At 42.9% G+C, this 12,426-nt stretch overlaps 1 protein-coding gene across 4 annotated transcripts in view; it reads right to left on the bottom strand.

Moving 5' to 3' along the window:
* Positions 1-12,426, bottom strand: part of MEIS1 (Meis homeobox 1) — a 133,206-nt gene that overhangs the window by 90,075 nt on the left and 30,705 nt on the right. The window lies entirely within an intron of this gene.

Here is a 12,426-nt window from a genome sequence, read left to right as displayed (position 1 = left end):
AGTCAGAGTTGTATCAGCAGCCCAAGAGTATACTATTTCCAGCCCTGGAGTCTCTGAAGTCTTGGGCAGGTGATTTGAAGATTCTGCATAAACAGAAACATTAGCAGCCTGGGAAGGAGAAGGGGCTGGAGCCCACCAGGATGAGAATCCAGGGGGAGTCCATGAACACTGAGGCCCGTGTAACAAAACATCTACTCTGCAAATACTCAGGAAATGTTCATCAATCAGCTGTCAAGCAAAGGGGGAAGTCACCTCATTTTCAGAGCAGTAAACTGATGAAATGAGTCATGGAATTCCCATGATAGCTTGGCTGGCCTCTTCCTTTCCACCCAGCCCCCGGGTCCCCATGGAGCCAGGGCCCTCCCCGCGGGAAAGCAGCGAACAGAGAGACAGAGTGGTGGCCGGACTTCCGTGAGCGACCCTCAGGGAGGGGTAGGAAAAGTGTTGTTTCTGTCCAGCCAGGGTGTGAGGAAAAAGCCATACGCAGCAATGTCCAGCCATATTGTCCCCGTATCTGGAGAGGTGAAGCTACGCTTCAGAAAACAATGAGCCCTCCAGAAGGGACCTGTGGTGTAGGCAGCAGCATTCTGAGACCCTGGCATCATCCCAGACCGTTCCAAACCCACCACCCCTGGCGTCCCCTCAGTTTCTTGGTCTGGTCCAGTCTCCTCAAAAGCTCTCCTCTCCAGCGCCTTCCCTCTGCCTTGTCACGTACTCAACGTTTCAGAATAACTGCAGCGTGATTCCAGCCTTCCTCCGCATCTGTTCCTCTTTCACTCAGCTCTGCCATGACTCCCCACGGCCTCCCAAACAAACTCCCAACTCTGGATCCTTCACGGTCTGGCCCCTGTTGCATCTGGCTTTCCCCTCAGACTCTTCCTCTCCCGCACCCTGTTCTGTGAGCATGCTGAAGCACACACGGCCTCCAAGGGTCAGGCTTTCACTTCCCTCCTCGCCCTCACACCAACTCATTTCTTTGCCTCCCATGTCCTTCTACTTTACCTGCCCCAAGTTTCCATCACAGACTCAGCCTCTTGGGGGAGCTAGCTGGAAGACTGGGAACAAAAAGCACATTGCTGCTAGGGCCAACTCTGGGGATGGGAGTGCCATGTGGAGACCCACGTCCGAGTCCCACTCCGGCTCCATGAAAAAGGGTGTTGTGATGGAGGAAGGGTGCTCCTGTGAAAGGACAGGGAGAGGCCACCCCTCTGCCAGGTGTGTGCTCCCTCTTTGCCAGTTTGTTAGGTGCCATTCCTCTACTTCCAGTTTACACGGGGCCTACTCAGTCACGAGCCTTAACCTACCAGATGTGAACGGCCTGCGCAGCCACTGGACTGTCAGCTTCTCGGTTCCAGGAACAGCCTCTTCGCTCTGAATTCTCACATTTAGCACTGGGCTGGTACATAGTAGACATTCAATGTCTACTCATTAAGTTAGGGAATGGTGCTGTTTCTGTCTTTCCTCCATTATCTTTGAGAATATTCCTCTCAGAAGCTTCACAATATCAAGCAATATTTTCTATTTATGCTAAATGCATTCCTTGCACATAAGGGGATGTTCTTGGTGCTGGGATGTAATGAACCAAATGTTCGCAATGCGCAATCCCTCTGATTGTGTAGGCTGAAATCGCATTCCCTCAGAATGTCCATTTTTAAACAGTGAGGTACCTGAATCTTCCCAAGCTGGCACCCCAGTTCTTCACCGCTCAATGAACCTCTCGGGTGCCATTAACCCTGTTTCAGGGGACGATAACCAGAGGGACAAGAGCATTCTCACCCACATCACCGGCCCCAGGGACGGGGAGAAAAGACTGGGAAATGGAGCTAGCGCACCATAAAATGGTCAGAGGAAGGAGACAGAAAAGGGGGAAAGGTGTCACAGAACAACCAGCAGCCCAGCCTCAGAAGAAGACAGGCTGCCATCTGTTTCAACCATGGACATCGAGACTCGCTTAAGTGCCACGTAGTTAAAGGAAGATTGGGTTGAATATGAATCCAGGCATCTATCTAGTCAAATGGGCCAACCGAATATTCATCTGGCCATCTGCAGCACTAGGCAAGGAGCTGACACAAGTGCAAGAGGAGAAATCCCACCGGATTCCCCGGGTGGGACGCGTGAGAGAATCTCGTTCCAGTCCTCACACCAGTCAGAGGGATTCTCCCAGACAACTTCTGTGGACTCTGTAAATTTTGTAACTAATTATATTTCACTCTTGCTTTTGGCCGCTAGGTAGCTCAGAGACACACTGACTACTTCTAGCAACTATACGTGATCTTTTACAATTCATCTTGTTCTGTACTGCCCTTATGGCCGGCCTCTTGTTTGTTTTCCTTTTGTTCTCATTTCTTCACATCCTAAATTGTTATCCTATTGTATACTATATACATTTGTTAATTTCCTTAAACTCTTTTTTAGAAAGAAGGAGAGTATATATATATATATATATATATATATATATATAGTAAAATTAAGATATATCCTCTTCTCCTAAAGTATCAAAATTTAAAGGGTATTAAGGTGCTATCTGTCTTGCTGTGAGAGGGGCGTTCAAGGAAAGATTCAAACTCAGACAAGTGAAATTTTTCAAGAGAAAGCATTGATCGAATGTTAATAATCTAGCAACAAGCAAGTTCAGTATTTTCTACGTTCACTCTTCAATTTCTCTCTCCATAAAAATATACAAATTTGAAGAAAATTTAAGATTTTCTAGGTATGTTCATATTCTCTTTTTCTGCTGATACAGAAAGAAGTAAAAGATGGGGTGCCTAGGTGGCTCAGCTGGTTAAGAGTCTGCCTTCGGCTCAGGTCATGATCCCAGGACTGGGACTGAGCCCTGCTTCAGGCTCCCTGGTCAGCAGGGAGTCTGCTTCTCCCTATGCCTCTCCCCACCCCCACTCATGCTTACGTGCTCTCTCTTTCTCTCTCTCAAATAAATAAATAAAATCTTTAAAAAAAAGAAGTAAAAGTAAGTTCTACTTCTTTCATCCTTTGTTAGGAAATAAGATGAGCTATGTCTAGAAGGGAATGCATACGGGTTGATATTGGTAAATGGGGGAAAGCCAAAGCTAATTGTACTAATCAAACAGAATGCTTTTAGGTTAAGTAATTATGGAAAATTATCTGCAAGACTGAACTAATCCACAAAGCCAGACACTTGAGCAAAACCCAACTTACCAACTACACTTCTGGGACCAATCAATGTAAGAGGTAGACAACGCCTACCTCTTTTTAAGGAAAATGCTTGGCATAAATTTACTGTTTGGGTTAGTTTTTGCTAGGCCAACAGCCAAAACCTCTACCACTATCCTTAATTAGTGCTAGCATTCATGGAGGAAGGAGATACATTCAGGAGCAGAGCTGACTCTCACATCCCACGGGATGGAATCATGTCTGCTCTGGGAACAGCAGAGACATAAAATCGTCCTCCTAGGGTAACACAGGGTCCTGTCTCAGCATTCACAATTCACCCTACCATAAGGTCCCGTAAAAGATCCTAAAATCTTGCTGCCAGTCCCCACCCATCGTCTGCTAGAAGCCCGTTCAGGGCCACAGGATGGTGTCCAAGAGCGGGGGCAGGCAGAGCAGGTGATCATGTGGGCGGCCTGATTTGAGGTACATCCCCAAACCCACCTACCACCAATGCTGAAAGGACTACCCGTTGAGTCTTTCCTTGAGCGCTTCTGTTAAAATGTATCTCTGGGAGTCTGGGCAGGTAAGACCTCAGTGTCTATTTACATTTTGACTGAGACTGCCCTGTGATGAGCCATCTGGCACCCAGAAGAAATCAGTGCTGAGAGAATGTAGTGTAATCACAGTTTGAAAGCATGAGAGGGTTCCCAATCCTCTTGAATAAATAATGACCCACCCATGGCCATGTGCCCATAACTATTCTGGGCACGGGAGATCTAAAGATGAAGAAGACATAGTCCCTTCCCAGGAAGCATTCTGGGGAGGCTGGTGCACGAATGGCTCACTTCAGTATATGAGAGAGGATAAGACACAGGATGCCATGACAACACAGAAGAGGGTGACTTCTTCCACTCTGGGAGTTCACAGGATACTTCCAGCAGGTGACACTTAGGTTAAGTTCAGAAGTTTTTAACTTGGGCTACATAGACCCTCCCCACCTAGGGGGCCCAGGGTTAGAATTCAGAAGATCCTTCTACTTGCAAGGGGAAAGATTTACATTTTATTCTCACTAACCCCTAACTGAAATTAGCATTTCTTTCAAGTGTGTATCTAGGTAAGTAACAAACCACAGAACCATTAGCAGGACCTGTGACTTTGTCACCAAAAGAAATCATATTTACATACAACAATATAGTTGTTACAAACATCTTAAAACACCATTTACATTCATCACTATTTCAAAAATGTGGTAGACGACAGAATCACTGCTAGACCTTGTTATTTAATACATATTTAACAAAACACTATATCATTGTATTACAATTTGTTTTTAAAATATTTTGATAACTGAATTTCAATATAATTAGTTTCCCTTGTAGCTTTACGTGTTTTATTTTATGCATTAATAAAAATATTACACTGACAAGGCATCCACTGACCTTGCCAGATTGCCAAAGGCATCCCCTCTCCCTCAAAATATTAGAGTTCCCTGCAAAGGATGAGTAAGAGTCAGCAGCCAGGTGACTAACGGTGGAGACCAGTGGTTCAGGCAGCAAAGGCCCTGAGTAACCTCATGGCTATGCACGGGGGCTGAACCAAGCTCCTGAGAGTAGCCTGTGGATCAACGTTGATCTCACAGGGCCCACCAGATGCTGAACCCCTATAGCAGTCAGAGGACCAAGGGACAGGTGTCCCTCTCCCAACTGGGCCAAACATCTCCCACCTTGTCTTTCAGCCAACTGCCCCGATCACAGAGTTCACCGTGTCTGGGTCTTTGGCATGTTGTGAAATAAATACGCTCGCAGCTCCCTAGGAATATTCGGTATTTAGAGACTATTCCACTTACATATGCTTGATGCTCTTGGTAGCACACACAAACTTCCTGAGGTCAAATACTATGACCTCCTCGTTCTTACAGCCTCATACGGAGCACCTGCCATTCGGTAAGCGCTTAATCCATTCTTGACGACTTGACTAGAATGTGTCACATGTCAAATGTGTTACATTTCCCCCCTTAAATACAACTCTTGATAATATTTTGGCTCATCTGCAAAAGCAAGTACAATTCTAAACTCTTTGTATCTCCTTGGGCTACATTAAATGGATACCTCCCTAAAATTAACTTCCTCACTTCTGCTTTGCCAACAATGACACGGCGTGAAGGATCCACCACCCAGGACAATGGGTTCTCTCCTGGTTTATTTTCTTGGGGAGAAACCGAAACACGGGTTTCAGCCGCGCCAGGCAGGCTGTGTGTGATAGCCCTGGAATGCCTAGGAAGGCTGACCTGAAAAACAAGTTATTGCTTATAGCTTAAAACCCAATGCAGAATCAAGAAGGGAAAGGGAGAGAGAACTAGACAAAAGAAAGGCCTTCGTTAGAAACTGCATTAAATAATTAAATAATGATACATTAGGATCTGGGTTTTTAAAGCTCGGATCGCCATTTTTACTATTAACACGAGGCAATAAAACCCATGTTATTAATACGAGAGTGGAATATGTTCTTCTATATGTGATGCAGTTGGGAGAAATACCTGGAAAGAAAAGTTCTGGAAAGAAAAGAACGGAGCATTACAAACAACTAACTCTGAGTCCACTATAACAGAAAATATATTCCAGTCGCACCAAAAAGCTAACGCTGTTAACAGTCAGAGGGGCCTCCTCTAACTTACAGCAGGCTGAGGGAAACGGAGAAGAAGGTACCTTTTTAGAAAGTTTTCATACTTCCTGGCTGCAAACCAAATGATGAACTGACATAACATCATTTTTCCTATCATTCTTTACTCATTTTTTATTTAAAAATATCACATGACTCTTGAGAGCCCAGGGTAATTAATTCTAGGAAAGTCAGAGAATTGGGCTATAATTTCAGAACTTCTACAAGTCACCCCGGAGCCAGTATTTCTTAAGAGACAACCACAACAGCAACAACCACAAAATTCCATGCGACATGCATGCATCCATCACAAGCCACAAAACTCCAGTATCTGCATAGGTGACAACGGTAAGTGTCAGCAGTCAAGGCTGCACCACGTACAGAGTCCACTATCACACTGCAAACCAAAGGGAAAACAGAATTGTGGTTTTAAGGCCATGCTTAACAAGGATCATACCTTTTAAATTTCAAAAATTAGAGTATATATGTGATAAGATATCCAGACCATGAGTTCACACATAAATAAAAATGAGCAATCAACAGAAAATATGAGAAATGACCCTGTTGACGAATGCCCTGTCTCTTCCAATTGAGGGTCAGACCTAGTCAAAGCCCATCACATGAGGATAGAACCAGTAAAGGTCAATCAAAGGCAGGCTGAAACTCCGACTGTCTAGCTGACCTTCAGAGCTTGTGACAAATTGCTATCAGTCAATGTCAACTAATGACAGGAGCTCTTTGGCTAATCAATTGTTCTAAAAATGATCAAGAAAACTACTCACAGGACAGCTCATTTTCACATCAATGCCTGTGAAGTATGAAAAGCTCATTTTTTGAGTTTTTAATAAGCTCATAAGTAAAGCAGTTACTTGGTAACAGAGGTCACCTTACAGAAAAAGACAGAACCTTGGTCTGCCTTTTACATATTCTTTTATTACCATATTATAGTAAAATTATGCCATGGATATGCCAGAGGGCTACATAATAAAGTAGGGAACACTTCATGCACTTTTGAAACAAATACTTCTGTGTCAGAGGGAAATATATTTGGAAGTAAATAATCTCAAATGCATTTTTCAGTTGCTTAAGATAAAAAAACACTGACCTCCACCTTACCGGCGATATAGCCTAACAGAAGATGCGCTCTCTGTGAAAACACTCATGGCCAAGTGCATGCCCCCTAAATATTCAGCCACTACTCTTTAGATGACGAAGTTATTTTTCTTTGTTTTAAGATGACCTGCTTTCGTGATGCTAGAAGTCAAGAGAATGGGGAACAGAAAACACTCGCATTTGATGAGTCAGTCAAAGGAAAGGTGAATATACAGCACGGGGTGTGCTGGGGAAAACAATTCTCTGTCTATCCATCTCGTTCAACATGTTTGATAAGTTAATGATATGGACCTTTTGATAACAGGGATTTGCTGAGTGTAATAACTTCCCCTTTCTTTTTTACACCTGACTTTTCCCATCAGGAAATCATTTTCCTCTTCTGTCTGCCACTGCATGCAAAGGCCACTCTTTAATCTGCAGACCGACATGAAATGTAACTAAAGTAACACGCGGGGCTGCAGTGGTCTAAGGGCGAAGGCCTGCAGTCACAATTATATTTTACTTTTCTCTCCGAAGCGTATTAGTCAAAAAGCATTAGGGCACCACTGAAATACAAGAAGCCCCCACAGAAGTGTAAGACTTAAAAAGTAAGTGTGAACAAATAGAGATCATTCAAGTTACCCTGACCAGCAGACAAATGGAATGAAAAAAACCCAAACATTTTTTTGATTCACAGGGTTCTGAGGTTATTATAAACACTGCTTTAAAAATCAGTTGGGATTTAAAAAAAAAAAAAGGGCAAAGAAAACGGTTTCTAAACAAGCAGCGTTCACTTTGTTTTCTCATCTGAAAAACTGCAGATTACAGATTACATCCCAAACCTGAGTTGCTACGGTAGTTTTGCAAATTAAAATATCTTCTGTGGCCTCGACCACTCTCAAGTTGTCCATAGGAAAGAAATAAAGGAGGGAGGGCAACACTTAAGCCGAGCCATAATTGGAAGTATGTGAAAAATGAAGTGTCAGTTTGGTCAATAAAGGGCAAAGGTCAAGGGGACCTGCAGCCCAAACTCTGCGAGAAATGTGCTCATTAAGACATCCAATCAGAGCGCTCCTTCCCACCTATCCCATTATTCATCAGACAGCTGACTGTTTCAAATGCCCGGGTTTGGGCTGTTATTACTTTTCTTCTTCATGTAAAAAGGCGAGCTGGTATATAAATCGTTGCTTAGTCATCTGGAACATAATGTGGCCCTTCCCCACCGCCCCTCTCCTGCTCCCCGCCCCCTCCCAGCCAGCTCTGCCTGCTGGCCCCGCAAGCCTCAAACAACTGCCTTCGGATTCCCTTTAGTAATAAATGGGATTGCTTCTGCCTATAGGTTGCCTGAACTCGTACAAAAGCTGGGGTGGGGGGACACTGAGAGGCATTGCAACGATTGACACATTATTATAAAGAAATAGCAGTGCTTTTCAATGATTCCTCTTTAAAGAAACATGCTGGTTTTGCTTTTTTTTTTTTTTTTAAGTGGGAGCAAAGATACTATTGTTGAACTGAGTCCTGCCCCCAAAAGGAGAAGTTCAGAAGTGGGTTTTAGAGGTTTCAGCAATCATTAAAGCCCTTTAGAGTTGAGATGTTTTACATCAAATTTCAACATAGAAATAATACTTTTTCTTTTTCCTCACAAAGGAGGAAAATGAGATGAGCTTTAAATGGGAAATGCTCTGCAAGAGAAATGTCCTTATTTGTTTTGTATGCTCCTGTTTTCAATTCAATAAATCTTTGAATGAGCGAAATGGTATGGGCTCTTAATACATAATACAAATTAATCATATCAATCATCATGCTCCTCTGTAAATATCTCAATCATTCTGCTTAACACAAAAAACTAGATTCTCACTCCCCAGCAGAGTATAACCCCCCTGAGGCTACGGCTGATTCTGGCCTATTCACGGCTCTGTCACCATTACAGAGACAGGGCCAGGCCCAGGCAGACGTTGGGGAAAGAGACCTCAACCTAGTAACAGAAAGAGTGTCCATCAATAATCTGTTTTCCATTCCTAGCCACACAAAAGCACTGGAGGACACAGGCATTAGGAACTTGGGCTCTGGAGTCATACTGTGTGGGCTTGGGCCCTGACTCCACTCCCAACCCGTATGTGACTTTGGGCAACTCTCCTAGCCTCTCTGAACTTTTGTGATCTCCTTTACAAAGTGAGGGTTGGAAATACCTACACTGACTGAGAGCCCTTAATATGTTACCGTAATATTTTATTACTATTGTATACTCCTCTCTCGACGTTGAACCGAAGAAGACGACGACGACGACGTGCCCAAATGCAAACCATGGTCAGTCACAGCTAACGCTGCTTGTGGGTTGTAGAGTGACTGCGGCAGCCCTCCTGGGAAGAGTTCAAATACCACCGGTGGGGAAAAGCACCAGATGTGCTTGGTGTTCTCTTGCTCCAAGCCACGTGCTTCCGAGAGCAGACCCTGGTTCTGGTCGGTAGGGCAGCCGTGCACGGTCGGATAAAAAAGACACATGACGGAGTCCCGTACCTGCCATCGTGCACCTCACCTTATGTACGAGACTCTGCCTGGGGGCGTGAACACACCCCGTGCTAAAGTCGTTACAAAGCAGAGCCAAGAGATGAGATCCTAGAGCTGACTCTGACAGTTACTCCGGGATTTCTGAGCTTACTTTTTTCCCTTCTGAAGTGGGAAAGGGGCAAATAATAGGGATACAATCAGAATTCCATCTCATAGCTTTGGAAGTGCTTTGAGGAAGTTAAGGAGGGCACAGAATCAATGTCATAGCAACAGCGGCAGAATCCCAACCAAATACAGACGTGAGGCCTTCCTTTTCCATGCCAACGTAAAGGAGCGTCACTATTAAAGAATCAATTTCCTGCAAATGCCACAAGTGTTACTAGTAAATGAAAGTAGACGCCATAGGAAAAGTACCGTGATAAACAATTTGAGTTGGGGGAAAGATGTATTATGTAAATCATGAATAAACATTAACTCCCTGAAGAATAATAATCTTTAGCATCTTCTTAATTATGTATCTTACATATACTCTTTTTAGAATGCCCAGCATTGGATTTCCTGTTTCATATTTTTATGCTTAGGTAAAAATCTGGACTAAAACTATTCCATCAATCACAACAGCCGCTAATTTGGCAAGTCATCAGGCCCTCGAAATCCCCTAAATTGCTGGAAGGCTAACTAGGAATTGTCACTGTATTTTGAAATCTGTCAGAACATTACAAATTTCCTGAATGACTTTTTTTTTTTTTTTTTTTTTTTTTTTACTTTGAAAGTCCGAAAGAACAGGACTTGGTTGAGACACAGCCTGTTATATGCCTACATCGTACACAGATAAGGTTATTTAACAGAGGACTAGAGCCTAGGGATTTCTGTCTTTCTTCCTTTTTTTGTACCACAGGTGCCATAACAAAGTGGTGAAAAATGAAAAGGAGTGAGGAAAAAGAAACACAGCACAAATAATACAGTAGAGAAAGTTTTAAAATATGTATTACTCCTGTCTATGGGGGAAACACCTCTTTGGATATGTTCTTGACAGACTGAGTTATTTCTGTCTATTGGGTATGTATAAAGACATATTTATGGATTTATAAATCTTTTGAAGAGGGCTGTTATTTACCCAGTTGACTAAAATGGACTCAAACTGTGTAAATAACTATTTAGGACATGCACTACGGGACAAATGCTGGCACAGCTTACACCTCTATGGCTGCCAGAAAAGGCAGGCAGGGCAAACATGGAAAAGCCGCTGTGCACAGTTAATCCGAAGGCTGCACAAAGACCCAGCTCCACAGGTCTCAGGGATGAAAAAAGGTTTAGAAGGGTCACGGTTGGCATGGAAATGCACAGAAGTAGTGGCGGCAACACTTGCAGGCATCATTCTGCATTTAGCAAGGGAGAAGTCACGCTGCCCACAAGAAGCCACAGAGAAGGGCAGGTAAGACCAAAGGAGGGCCTCCTGAGTCCCAGCTCTCAAGTAGCTGGGGGGGGGGGGGGGCAAGTCTACACAGAAAGCTTCTTTTCGATCACGGTGGGAGTCGTTGGCTTAGTTCTTTAGTGGAGAGCTGGGAAAGAGGGCAGGAGGAGAAGATTCTTAGACAAATAATCAGGAAGCTGAAATTTTGGGTCTGACGCTGCACCGGGACCTCCCCAAAGCGCTCAAGGCATCCATACCTAATTTTCTTCCTCTGTCAAATGGGGCTAGGATTGTTTTAGAAAGGTTCAACGGAGCTCATTCAAATGATACCATTTATGCGAAAATTCTTTAAAAAGCAGAATAGGTGGTGATCTTATATCAAAAAATACAAAAGAGAAACAATGTAAGTAGAAAACCCAGGTAATGTGAAAGATACATGTCTCCTGGTTACAATCAAATTCATTATTAAATTGGCCTTTGGAGAACACTTGTTGAAGGAAAAGGAAACATGCAAAATTCCTAATTCCTTGTTATGACATGTCACAGGGGAAGAACTGGGACAGGGCCTTTGCCCTCTCGAAATCCTTTTATCAGATTATGTTTGAGAAAGCATACATGCTACAATTTTAAATTCAAGTACATTTCAGCAGTTTGCAAGCCTTCAAAGCAGCAGCTAAGCCAGCTGCCTGCTCCTAGACTATATATATATATATATATATATATATATACACATACATATATATATACATATATATATACATATACATACATATACATACATACATATATATACATATATATACTATATATATATATGTATATATGTATATGTATGTATTTTTTTTTAAAGCAAGACATGAAAAAGAAAAAGAAATAAAACAAGAGGTTAGGACCTCATGTAGCAATTTTGGAGTATGGGAAGAAGAATTTAGATTCCTTTTACACCTTTTTGAAAATTCATGAAAGAAGTTGAAAATAGGGCTTCACATTGAAAGTGCCGACATCACCTTAGCTCCAGCCCCATGAGCCCCAACACCATCACACATACATACACACACTTGAAAGAGAAAAGGCCCCACGGATTTATGCTGCATATCATTTTCCAGTAAAAGTCAGAGGTCAGAGGTTACATGTTTCTGCCTCAGCTCTGAACTGGTTTACTATCCTGGGCTCCATTTTTACTACACTTAGAGTTGTGGTGAAGTCAGCAACTTTTCTTTGAACAATAAAATATCTCAGATGCTTAAAATTCTATGGGTAGAAGTTATTCCCAGTCCAAGTAGCATACACGTGCCTTTAAAAAAAAAAGAACTTTCCTGGTTTGTTTTCAAATTAGTGATGTCAAATTCATTTTAGACTTTGCAACTCTAATTGGTCCAGCCCAATGTATGTGAGAAAACAAAATTCTTTTGTTGTCTAATGGCACCCCAATGAAACACGATCATCAAACCAGATTTTAAAGTATGCACCTACTGTGGGCTCAGAGTCAACTTCAGTAAAGCCGTCTTTTTACATTCAGATAAAGAACACGCTCTTAAGCTTTGGTTGTGCTAACTGAACACAAAATTCCACTGCAGTGGGTCTCACCAAAGGCAGTACAAGACATCTGAATACTCTTCACCTTT

The sequence above is a fragment of the Ursus arctos genome, unplaced genomic scaffold (genome assembly GCF_023065955.2).
Source record: "Ursus arctos isolate Adak ecotype North America unplaced genomic scaffold, UrsArc2.0 scaffold_8, whole genome shotgun sequence".
NCBI lineage: Eukaryota > Metazoa > Chordata > Mammalia > Carnivora > Ursidae > Ursus > Ursus arctos.
This window is presented reverse-complemented; position numbering and strand designations above follow the sequence as displayed.